The following is a 12,502-nucleotide window of genomic DNA, read 5'->3' on the forward strand; positions in this document are numbered from 1 at the left end:
TTACTCTGGAAAATAAACCCTGGTCTGCTAGCTTCATGTATATTTTTTCTACCGAATTAAAACTAGAATCATGCAAACAGACTTAAGAAAAAGGCATGTAAGTTAATCATACAAATATGACACTTTTTCTAGACAATCCAGATCGTGCAAAATACATCGCTAAAAATTGTAACCTTTAAAAAAAAATTTGTGCAGGAAAAACCCATACGGGAATTGGGATCTTTCAAAATTTGGCGGGTATGTAACGAGCCTTACTTTTTTAAGCTCCATTTGTGGGCAATATGTTTTCTAGTCTGTCCGTCCGTCCTGCTTCTGGTTATAAAGTTTATGGTCGAGGTAGTTTTTGATGAAGTTGAAATCCAATCAACTTGAAACTTAGTACACATGTGTTCCTTATGATATGATCTTCTTAATTTTACTGCCAAATTAAAGATTTTACCTAATTTTCATAGTCAACTGAACATAGAAAATGATTGTACGGATGGGAAATCCATGTACTTTTCTTGTTTGAAGAAAAAAAATACATTATAACGATAATGGAACAAAGCAGCCTGGGTTAGTGGGGCTGCTTTTATGGTAATTCAAGTTACCTTTTATTCACCTTCTTCCACTTCAGAGCTATCAGCTCTTTGATTGTTCCTTAGGTACTCAATCACAATCCCCTAATGATAGCAGTGCTAATTAAAAGAATTCTTCATGTGACGATGCCCCTAAATGCATGAAAAAGCTGTTCACTAAAACCAAAGTTTTTGACACAAATGCAATGAACTCAAAAGTTTTCTGTTCAGTGGTTAGACCTTATTTGTATTTCGATGATACACCAAAAGATTTGAAAAATTAATGTTCACCTGCTTTGGTGTTGCTTTTATTGGACAATTCATTGAACAATGAGTAAAACTCCTGCTGCATAGTAAGCTAGGAAAGGCTCCTATATATGACAACAAGTGAAACAGATTACAGTGGATTTCATTGAGTGTGTAGCTAAAGGTAATATCTTTGGTAAGCTTGCTTGTTAGCTGAACCATGAAGTCATTGTTAGGTCAGGTAAACTTAGTACCCTCCTTATGGCAAAGTTGACCTATTTAATTATGGCTGTTTCTTTTAGCATGTTTGGCTTTGATGCATGTCTTGTGATTTATGTTTTATGGACTCATTTAACATTTAAGCATACCTGATATAAAAAAGAAGATGTGGTATGATTGCCAATGAGACAACTCTCCACATTAGACCAAATTACACAGAAATCAACAACTGATGTAGGTTTTTCAGTGAAAAAAGATATTTTCATTTATATTATTCCCTATGATATATGTCAATTTACATATTTTAGACTGTTTCATTAGATTTAGGTCGCTATATCATTTTGAAGACTTTATCCTTGTACATGTTGTAACTGAAGTGCAATGTAGGATGTTTCTGGTTTTTTTTCTGCAACATACCATTATGACCATCCTGTTGATATATGTCATGTGTATACGCTTAACCACAAGATCAACAGCCCAGGCTTGTAAAATTCTTCTCTACAAGCAAACAGAATCTAACAGAAAAATTGTAAAATTGAGCTTCTGGCTTGTGGATTCATAAGAATATCATGAACATGAAGACTGTGTATGTATCATTAATTATACCCCCGCTTTGAAAAAAAAGGGGGGTATACTGTTTTACCTCTGTCCGTCCTTCCGTCAGTCTGTCAGTCAGTCCGTCCGTCCCATGAATATTTTTCGTCACATTTTTCTCAGGAACTACACTACCAGGATTTCTGAAATTTGGTTTCAGGCTTGTTATAAGTCAGCTATACTGTGTGATGCGTTTTCAGATTCATCACTCGACAACTTCCTGTTTACCGAACACTTGTATCATTTTTATACGACCGCAAAATTTGAAAAATTTTTCGTCGTATATTGCTATCACGTTGGCGTCGTCCGAATACTTTTAGTTTTCGCACTCTAACTTTAGTAAAAGTGAATGGAAATCTATGAAATTTTAACACAAGGTTTATGACCACAAAAGGAAGGTTGGTATTGATTTTGGGAGTTTTGGTCCCAACATTTTAGGAATTAGGGGCCAAAAAGGGCCCAAATAAGCATTTTCTTGGTTTTCGCACTATAACTTTAGTTTAAGTTAATAGAAATCTATGAAATATTGACACAAGGTTTATGACCACAAAAGGAAGGTTGGTATTGATTTTGGGAGTTTTGGTCCCAACATTTTAGGAATTAGGGGCCAAAAAGGGCCCAAATAAGCATTTTCTTGGTTTTCGCACTATAACTTTAGTTTAAGTTAATAGAAATCTATGAAATTTTGACACAAGGTTTATGACCACAAAAGAACGGTTGGGATTGATTTTGGGAGTTTTGGTTTCAACAGTTTAGGAATTAGGGGCCAAAAAAGGGCCCAAATAAGCATTATTCTTGGTTTTCGCACAATAACTTTAGTTTAAGTAAATAGAAATCAATGAAATTTAAACACAATGTAAATGACTACAAAAGGAAGGTTGGTATTGATTTTGGGAGTTTAGGTCCCAACAGTTTAGGAATTAGGGGCCAAAAAGGGACCCAAATAAGCATTTTTCTTGGTTTTCGCACCATAACGTTAGTATAAGTAAATAGAAATCTATGAAATTTAAACACAAGGTTTATGACCATAAAAGGAAGGTTGGTATTGATTTTGGGAGTTTTGGTCCCAACAGAATAAGGGGCCCAAAGGGTCCAAAATTAAACTTTGTTTGATTTCATCAAAATTGAATAATTGGGGTTCTTTGATATGCCGAATCTAACTGTCATGACTGTGTATGTAGATTCTTAACTTTTGGTCCCGTTTTCAAATTGGTCTACATTAAGGTCCAAAGGGTCCAAAATTAAACTTAGTTTGATTTTGACAAAAAATGAATCAGTTAGGTTCTTTGATATGCTGAATCTAAAAATGTACTTAGATTCTTGATTATTGGCCCAGTTTTCAAGTTGGTCCAAATCGGGGTCCAAAATTAAACTTTGTTTGATTTCATCAAAAATTGAATAAATAGGGTTGTTTGATATACCAAATCTAACTGTGTATGTAGATTCTTCATTTTTGGTCCTGTTTTCAAATTGGTCTACACTAAAGTCCAAAGGGTCCAAAATTAAACTTAGTCTGATTTTAACAAAAATTGAAATCTTGGGGTTCTTTGATATGCTGAATCCAAAAATGTACTTAGATTTTTTATTATGGGCCCAGTTTTCAAGTTGGTCCAAATCAGGATCTAAAATTATTATATTAAGTATTGTGCAATAGCACGTCTTTTCAATTGCACAGTATTGCTCAATGGCAAGAAATATCTAATTGCACAATATTGTGAAATAGCAAATTTTTTTTTAATTAGAGTTATCTTTCTTTGTCCAGAATAGTAAGCAAGAAATATCTAATTGCAAAATATTGTGCAATAGCAAGATTTTTTTTTAATTGGAGTTATCTTTCTTTGTCCAGAATCAACTTAAATCTTTGTTATATACAATATACAATGTATATTCACTTTTTACTACCAACTGATAAATTAAAATAATCTTTACCATTCAGTGATAACAAGCAGTTTTTTTACATCTTAATATTTTATGATGTATTTAAATGAGTAGTTATTGTTGCAAACTCCATTAGAAATTTTAATTGAGATTAGTTTTGGAATAAGGGAAAGGGGGATGTGATTAAAAAAATTGGGTTCAATTTTTCTCATTTGAAATTTCATAAATAAAAAAGAAAATTTCTTCAAACATTTTTTTGAGAGGATTAATATTCAACAGCATAGTGAATTGCTCTAAGAGAAAACAAAAATTTTAAGTTCATTAGAACACATTCATTCTGTGTCAGAAACCTATGCTGTGTCAACTATTTAATCACAATCCAAATGTAGAGCTGAATCCAGCTTGAATGTTGTGTCCATACTTGCCCCAACCGTTCAGGGTGCAACCTCTGCGGTCGTATAAAGCTGCGCCCTGCGGAGCATCTGGTTACACCTGATAGCCAAGTTGAAAATTTTTCATCACATTTTTCTCAGGAACTGCACTACCAGGATTTCTGATATTTGGATTCAGACTTGATATAAGTCAGCTATACCGTGTGATGCGTTTTCAGATTCATCACTCGACAACTTCCTGGTTACCGAACACTTGTATTATTTTACATATGATAGCCAAGTTGAAAATTTTCGTCACATTTTTCTCAGGAATTACTATACAAGGATTTCTGAAATTTGGTTTCAGGATTTATACAAGTCAGCTATACTGTGTAATGCGTTTTCAGATTCATCACTCAACAACTTCCTGTTTACCGAACACTTGCATATTTTTACACTTTTAAAATTATCCACTTGCGGCGGGGGTATCATCAGTGAGCAGTAGCTCGCAGTTTCACTTGTTATTCCAAGGTTACAAACCTTGTAGAACTTGCTAGATTAAGGTCTTACTAATTGAAATACATTAGAATAAAGAAACGCATGTATAATAACATTGAAATTGTCAATATTTCAGCAGGCATTCTATTTAAGGGATTGAAAACATTTTGTTTGATCTAAGAAGCATGAACCAATAACTGCATGAATTATGGGACTTTGTTCTACTCATATCTAGATGTAAAACGTATAGAAATTAAGGAATGAAAGCATAACGTTATGGTAATATATATCAATAAACAGAAATCTAGCTTCCTGAATGGTATGTCCAATTCCTGGTACTGTCTCTGACCCCTGATATATTCCTAGATATATTGTCAGTAGGCCTGTCAGCCTGAGGGCAATATTAGGTCAAAGTTTTCATACGGCAGATCAAACAGAATTATACATCACAATTTTATTATCAAAAGATGATACAGATAACAAAAACAATTTTCTATAACAACATACAAATCAATAACAGATATAATAGACGAAATGTTTTACCCAAAGGATTCCAGCTTCCTGTTTCTTTTATATTTGATAAAGTATTTATCCAAATGGGAACGTATGACAATGGCTACTGATTAGACGGTCACGATTTTTCACCAGAAAATTGAAAGGAATATTTTACATATTCATACATTTCATATTTTATTAAATGAAATTTATGACCAGATAAAGTAAAATTGACTTTCAGGGGTAGACCTGTAATACACTGGACATTGTCAATATACATATTCATACATTTCATATTTTATTAAATGAAATTGCTATAACAGGACATTTAGTGGTAAACTTGTTGCACTGGACATCATTTTAATAATTGACTTTGATGGTATGAATTATGACTGCAGTACTGAAATTATAGACTTATTGGTAAAAAAAGTAGTAAATAATTGATTATCATTATGACAAATAAAATAGTTGAGTCAGCAATTTTTATTAATTGATTGTACATCTTGTAAAAGGGAATTATGTATTATAAACAATGAAAATTGTTCATTCAGCAAAAAAAAAAATGGTGAAAAAAGAAAAATTTACATTTGTAATACATTTTTGTAGTTTATAAACATGATAAACATTGAAAATTCAATAAATATCCATCATGTTTTATTTGGCCCAATTTTTTTTCACAATACCCCTCACCTTTATAAAGCAAGATTATCATTAATATTGATCAAAGTATCCATTTGTAATTTTTGTTTGTCCATCTTCACATTTGTATTTGCACTTTCTCCTAAACAAAGTCTTTGGATAGCAATGAAATTTAAAGTAAATTTTCTGTACAATTTATTATGTTTGTACTACACAAAAACATGTACCTTTAATCATGATAATATAATAAAAGTTTTTGGCTGCACTGGTTGCCAAGGTCGTTCAGACAATTATGAAAAAGGCAATTTTTGATCTCCTGGTAGCTTTTTTGGCATGGGTGCAAACCAAGGCATTAAAATCGTTTTTGTAGATTTTTCACCAACCATGAATCAATCATATATGAGCAAGAACAATGACTTGTTAAAAGTTTGTTTGAGTCAGAACAAAGGAATGTATTTCTGAGGACTGTTCCTTGTGAGGTAGCACATTTTAAAAAAAAAAAATCAATTTAGCATGTCAGTCTATACGAAAAAGGATTTTTTTCATGTTTTAATAACTCATTTAGCGATTGACATCTAATTTGTCATCTACATAAGTAATAAAGTAATATTTGTTGCTGAGTATTAAGTGTAATTTATCATTCAATTTTTGGATTGCCCTTTCTTCTCAGAATTCAAAATAAATTCTGTGCTATAATCACATGAATCAGTTCAAATGGTACATCATTATTTGCATCCCATGAGCATGAAGGTTTACTGAAAATAAGACCCCAAATGATTTCTTACGAAGGTATGTTTCCTTGGCTGTGCAAGTGGTATGGTCATGTGTGGTCTGAATTGGTAAATTACTGGTAATTACAATCATAACAATACTGTGCTAGTATTCAACTTCCCCTGCACTACTCTTACAACCAACACCTGCTGATGGTTGTTCTACTTGTGTTGTATGTATAATTGAACCATATCCTGTTTGATTGAGATCACAGAAATGCATGGTTAACCGGACACGTCAGAACTAGAAATGTCAGTCATACAAGTGTCATGTTTGTTCCACAGTAAAAACCCGAATCCCCCTATTATTTTCATAAGAAATGTCAGGAATATAAAAATTACAAAGTGACTATTCTTATGATGATGGTTTAACAATATTGCCATTATGCTGTGAATTAATATTATTTTTGGGATACCAATTTTTTGTGTATATCATTGAAATAAGTAATCCATGAATTTATAAATTTTCAACAAAATATAATTTTTGAAAAAGCTTGTTTAAAGCTGCAAAACAAAAATAACCATGTTACTGTATATACATTGTACATATAAGTTATTCTCAATATTACACAAACATTGGTATCCACAAGAATAAATGAATCTACAGTATATGGAAATTAATCAGCAAGTTTAAATGATTTATTTCTTACTTTTTATCATAAAAAAAATACATATATTTGAATCATTGTTTTGGGGTAGGTGTACCTTTGTTGAGGGACAAGACTATTGAGTACACTAGACCTGACTTACTAAGATTCTGATACAGTAGCTGTTACAAGAGGAAAAATAATAAATATAAAGTGCAAAGTAGTTAAGGAAAAATGACAGTAATTTATATAATATTACATAGACCCAAGGTTAATGACTTGTTTATATTGCAGTTTCTAACAACCCATTGCTCAAATAATAAATAACTATAATCAATTCTGACCCCCCACTTCAAAAGAAATATATTGAAGTCTGTAATTGACCCAACAATATGAAGGAGAAAAAAAGCGACAGTATGTAGAAAGATGAGAGAGAAGTGAACATTTGTTAATGATATTTATGTTATCTGAGCACATTGTACAAGTAATTTGTTACTGTTATTACTACAACCACTTGCCAACAAAAATGTCTCACAGTTCCATTTTTGTCAGAAGAATTTTCATTCTGCGCCAAAAACCTGTATTTCACAGAGTCTGTATCTTTGCTTCTAGTTCCACAGTAAGAAATCAACAATTCCAACAGATTTAATGGCTTATATTTTTGCACAGAAGCGAGTTTTTGTTTGTCTGCGCCATTTGAACTATTTGGCAATGAACTTCTTTGTTGTGTCGTCTTAGGTGCAGATCTGAACACAAACATTGTAATGATTTCCACATCAGTGTCACTGGAATGCATTAATTTATTGAAAAGGGCACTTTTAGCCAGATCTTCATTCATAGGTGAATGAGAATTTGTCATTTGTTTCTCAGTGAGAATCTTATTTTGATCTCCATTGTTGATAGTATTTGAATCACTTAGTATTTTATCCTTGTCCCTACTTTTGTATAAATCTACACTTGTCTTGTCTTTTGACATTTGTTGATTTCTCAAATTTTTTGATGAATTTGATTGGATATTGCACATTTGGTTGATTTGTATTACCCAATCATGTCCAAGTTTTTGTTGAACAGTGCTCATAGTGTCTATAGTTTTACAGTTTGTAAGCAGCACATGTATGCACAAAAGCATTTTCTTGTAATTTCTGAAATACAAGATCAAACAATGTTAGCAGAAGACCTACTACAATAGCATTGTAATCAATTTATTTGACAATAAATCATAACCTAAAAAATCTTTGAAAAAAATACTCTGTTTCTTATAACTCAGTCTGCAATGGTTTAGACAATTTAATAGATAAGGTAAAAGTTGTTTATGAATAATAAATAATTTTCAAAAATTTTGCTTCAATATGTTTTTTAATGATAATTTTTCATATCACACTACTGATAGAAGTTTTTCTTAGTGGAGAGGAATTTGTGAAGTAGGATAAGCAACTTCTTTATTAATGGTCTTTTAGACACTTTGGATGTTTCTCAGCTAAATCCATCTAAGGGCTGTTATCATTCAATAAGATTGTAACTGAGAAACACCCTCTCTTTTTAAAACTATCGATAATCTATAAGTTAAAAAAAATCATGTATGGAAAGTAACCCTCAAAAACTCAGAATGCACCTGTTTTGAACCAATTTTTCTGTAATAATTTAAGTTTCAGATCATTGAAAGTCAGCTTGCCACTTTTGTTGAGTAATTACTTTTTTATGCTAATGAAGTTTTTTTGTGTTAAGTATTAAATAGCTTTTTAAAAAAATGAAAGGTTTTTGCATATAAATAGGATCCAAGTTTCGATTGAAGCTGTTGAAGACATTCCACACATGTTCTATGTTTGTCCTCTTTGAATGATCTTCCTGATCATATTACATCAGTTTGTTTGTATGGATAGTTAACAATTAATTGTTAGATGATTATCATAGTGTTACTTTGACTTATTTCTGCCTCCCATCTGTCATTCTCATTTGCATATATTTGTCAGAGGTGAATCAATATTGAAGGCTTTTTTGAAGCAGGTTTTTTCTTCTTTTTTAATCTATCAGTTTAAGTAAAAATTAGTTATAGTGTACATACACAGTGAATTTTAAGCTAGCTTTACTCCAAAAAAAAAAAACACCTTTAAAAAATATCGATTAAGATAAAAAAAAAAAAAAAAAATATGGTGCTGGACAACAACAAAAAATTGCAATTAGTAGGTCAATAATAGATTATAATATCTTGTTATTTCCCTACTTATCTTGGATTAATAACAAGACCACATACATGTCTGTTATAGATAATATTTCAATATTTTCCCAAAATAATTGCAGGTTATTGGGGGGTCACAGTCTGAAATTGATGCTTCCATTATGAATTTGATCTATTTTTGTATCATCATATTTATAATATGCAGTCTTCTGTAAAGATTTAATATGTTAATCTCTTTAGCTGTTTAAAAATATTTTAATTTTACCATGTGCAGTAAGTGAACATGTGTCATATGCATACAAATTGTGAATAACAAACAGGGCACTTATAAAAAAATGGTTTAGAAAATTTTCTAATTTTAACAACATTAAGTGTTTCTGGCCTGTTCTACGTGTGGTAAACCTCAAAGACAATGCTTTGGATTTTTTTATATAGTTGTCAATATACATGTAATATTATAAATTAAACAGGCTTCACTTTGATCAAAACATTAAAAAGAATTAAGAATATCATTTTCAGCAATAAATAGACAGAATTTTACAGAAACATTTAAATATTTTGATTGCTTTGCAAATGTATTTAAATTCTAAAAATAAGTAAGTAAACAAGGGAAGAAACCAATAGCCATTGAGATATAAATGCTGCATGTACTAACAATTCCTTGGATTATCAAATTTACATAAATATTAAATAATATTAAACTTACTTGCAAACATGTGTTACAAAAACATGATGTAAGAACGGATCCTTGGGTTTGATCCCTGTATACTGTTCTATATAAGGCGTAAAAGTTTCCATACATTTGTTTAAACGATCGGAAAATTGTTCATTGCAAGTTGCATGTTTCTGACGATGTGTCGCCATACTGCCAATCATGCTACATAGGAGTGTGATCATTTGGTATAAATTCATGATACCACAGTCCCGTCAATTACAACTGTGTAAATTCCAGGTAGTATGTACACTGTCAAAATCAATTTCAGTCAAAACAAGATTTTTGGCCTTTATGTGCTGACTGTTCAAAGTTGGCTCCCAAACTTCTTTATAATATTCACTTCAACTGTTCCATTTGCACATTCAAAACAAAGTCTTCATGGATTAAAAAGCAGTTTAATACATGATATAAGCACATTTTAAAGTTAAATTCCTTCCAATTGTTTTGTTGGGGGTACAAGCATGTTGACAGGAGTCATCATTTGTTTTACATGAAGGTATTGTTTTATTAGATCGTTGTCTAATATCTACAATTTCATCACCATGAAACAATACCTTGGATCTATTGTCCTATGTGAACCAGCTGAATTCTCGCCAGGTAAATAAGATCAAAATATAAAGGTAAATTACCTTTAATTTTTACAATAATTTTTTTGACTCCCTTGTTGAAGTTTACAACAATTCAAGTCAAATTCTTGTATGAATTGTCAAAACTTATACATTGTTCCTCAGCTATCAAAGATATCAGCTATTGTAAGGCTGATAAGATTTCCTGTGTTGATCACAGTTCTGAAGTGAAGTGATTTTCCTCGAGTTTAACCTGTGAAAAAAAATTAAATACAAAAACTAAAATTCATTATTTATGCAGAGATATTTGAAATATCATTCCAAACTTATAAAAGATTTAATGTAAAAAATAGTATTTTAAAAAAATTCTTATAACCAATGTTTAAAAAAAAAAAAAAAAAAAGTTAAAATATTACTTTTAGTCCAGGTCCTGCAATGATAATTACCTCTGAATGACTTGACTACTCTGCCTGTAGTAACTCTCGATTTACCAATGTTAGAATATTGATCAGTTAACATCAATGGATTTATAAATAGTTTGGTCAGCCCACTCTTATCAATATCTCAGGGGCATCAATAATACAATGCTAATTTACGTAATTATCATATTTAAAAAGCAATGTTACAATTGGTTTATTTATTGACATAAAAATAAATTTATCTGAAATTGTTTAAATTCATTCATTCCAAATTCAAAATGTTTATTCATAGATTCAGTTGTTGTACCAAATAACTAATCTATTCATTTAAAAAGAAGTAAAAGTATAAATATAAATTCATACTTTGGTCTATTGATTGTAAATTTACAAATATTTTTATACAACCATTCATAAATGTAATATTTATTCTCATAGATTATGCATCGAGCTCAGTTGATACAACTGTTTTTATGCCAACCTGTTCCAAGATGATTTAATTTTCATAATTCAAATCATGTTTAAAATAAGTTAAGTTTTACATGAAAATATAAGAAATTTCACCTGTACTTTCTGGTGCTGTAACCATCAGATTTATGAATGAAACAGGCGAAAACTGTCAGATAATCAGTACTTGACACAGTAAAGAATGTGACATATGAAAGTGGGCGTTGTCTTGATGTCATGGGGTGGGATCTCCACCAGATTAATCTTGTTTGTCACAATTTTATTCAGATGATTGCTAACGATGTCAGTTCTAATTAAATTATAACACCCTAATAGGGGTTAGATAGAATGTATTGGGCTTGGATCAGCTGCTTAGTCTAAAGTATAACCAGGAAGTCCTGTTGAGTCTTTGTTTGGTCAACTAATCAGCGACTATTATGGATAAAGAAAATGTTTGTGGTATTTGTAGAGGGTGATGAATCCCTGCTGGGGGAATCATTATAAGATGGCCATATTTATTTGGTAGAAGGTATAATCAGTGTCAGCAGAGAAATATATGAAAGTTTTGGTATTTTATTCTAATTCTATATAATAATAAAAAAAAAATATAATAGAAAAATAAAATAATTTCAAAAAAATAACATCCATTTCTCTTATATTATTAACTTGAGGTTATCACCAACTCTCTTGTTAATGGGTTGCTTTGGGGAAGGATAGTTGTCAGGCCAAAAAAAAGTTTGTCTTGCCCTAAATTATTATGCTTAGCACACAACACATAGATAAAGGAAGATGTGGTATGTGTGTCAATGAGACAACTCTCCATCCAAATTACAATTTATAAATTAAAGTAAACCATTATAGGTCAAGGTATGGCCTTGACTCACACTGAACAACAAGCTATAAAGGGCCCCAATATTACTAGTGTAAAACCATTCAATTGGGAAAACCAACGGTCTAATCTATATAAAAAAACAAGAAACGAGAAACATGTATAAATTACATGCATTGTTTCTTTAGAAATGAAGAAAACATTCTTTATAAAATCTAATTTCAAATTTGGACACAGCAAAAGTAAGGTTTTTACCTCTCATACCCAAACCAAATATAATATTATAATGGTCTTTATCTGCACAAATCCTATTTGCTTTTACATTGTTATTTGACCATGTTTAAATTCTAAATGTTTACTTGAACTGTAGTGAAATGGTCAGATGTCAGTTAGGAATGCCAAGTTGTTACTCATTCATTAATTAAAGCTTTGTTATCCCATCACTGTGTTTGTTGAAGAGGACATCAGAATTAATGGACAAACCTCTTACAAATGTTAT

General features: G+C 31.0%; 1 protein-coding gene and 1 long non-coding RNA gene across 3 annotated transcripts in view; one reads left to right on the top strand and one right to left on the bottom strand.

Moving 5' to 3' along the window:
* LOC139481078 (uncharacterized) overlaps positions 1–12,502 on the top strand; it is a 57,103-nt gene that overhangs the window by 22,465 nt on the left and 22,136 nt on the right. The window lies entirely within an intron of this gene.
* Positions 4,803–10,814, bottom strand: LOC139481081 (uncharacterized). The gene is made up of 3 exons (XR_011654555.1): positions 10,758–10,814; positions 9,737–10,564; positions 4,803–7,996 (listed from the first exon to the last, which is right to left on the bottom strand). It is a non-coding gene; the product is annotated as an uncharacterized lncRNA (long non-coding RNA).

This window comes from Mytilus edulis, chromosome 7, assembly GCF_963676685.1.
Source record: "Mytilus edulis chromosome 7, xbMytEdul2.2, whole genome shotgun sequence".
In the NCBI taxonomy this organism is placed as follows: Eukaryota; Metazoa; Mollusca; class Bivalvia; order Mytilida; family Mytilidae; genus Mytilus; species Mytilus edulis.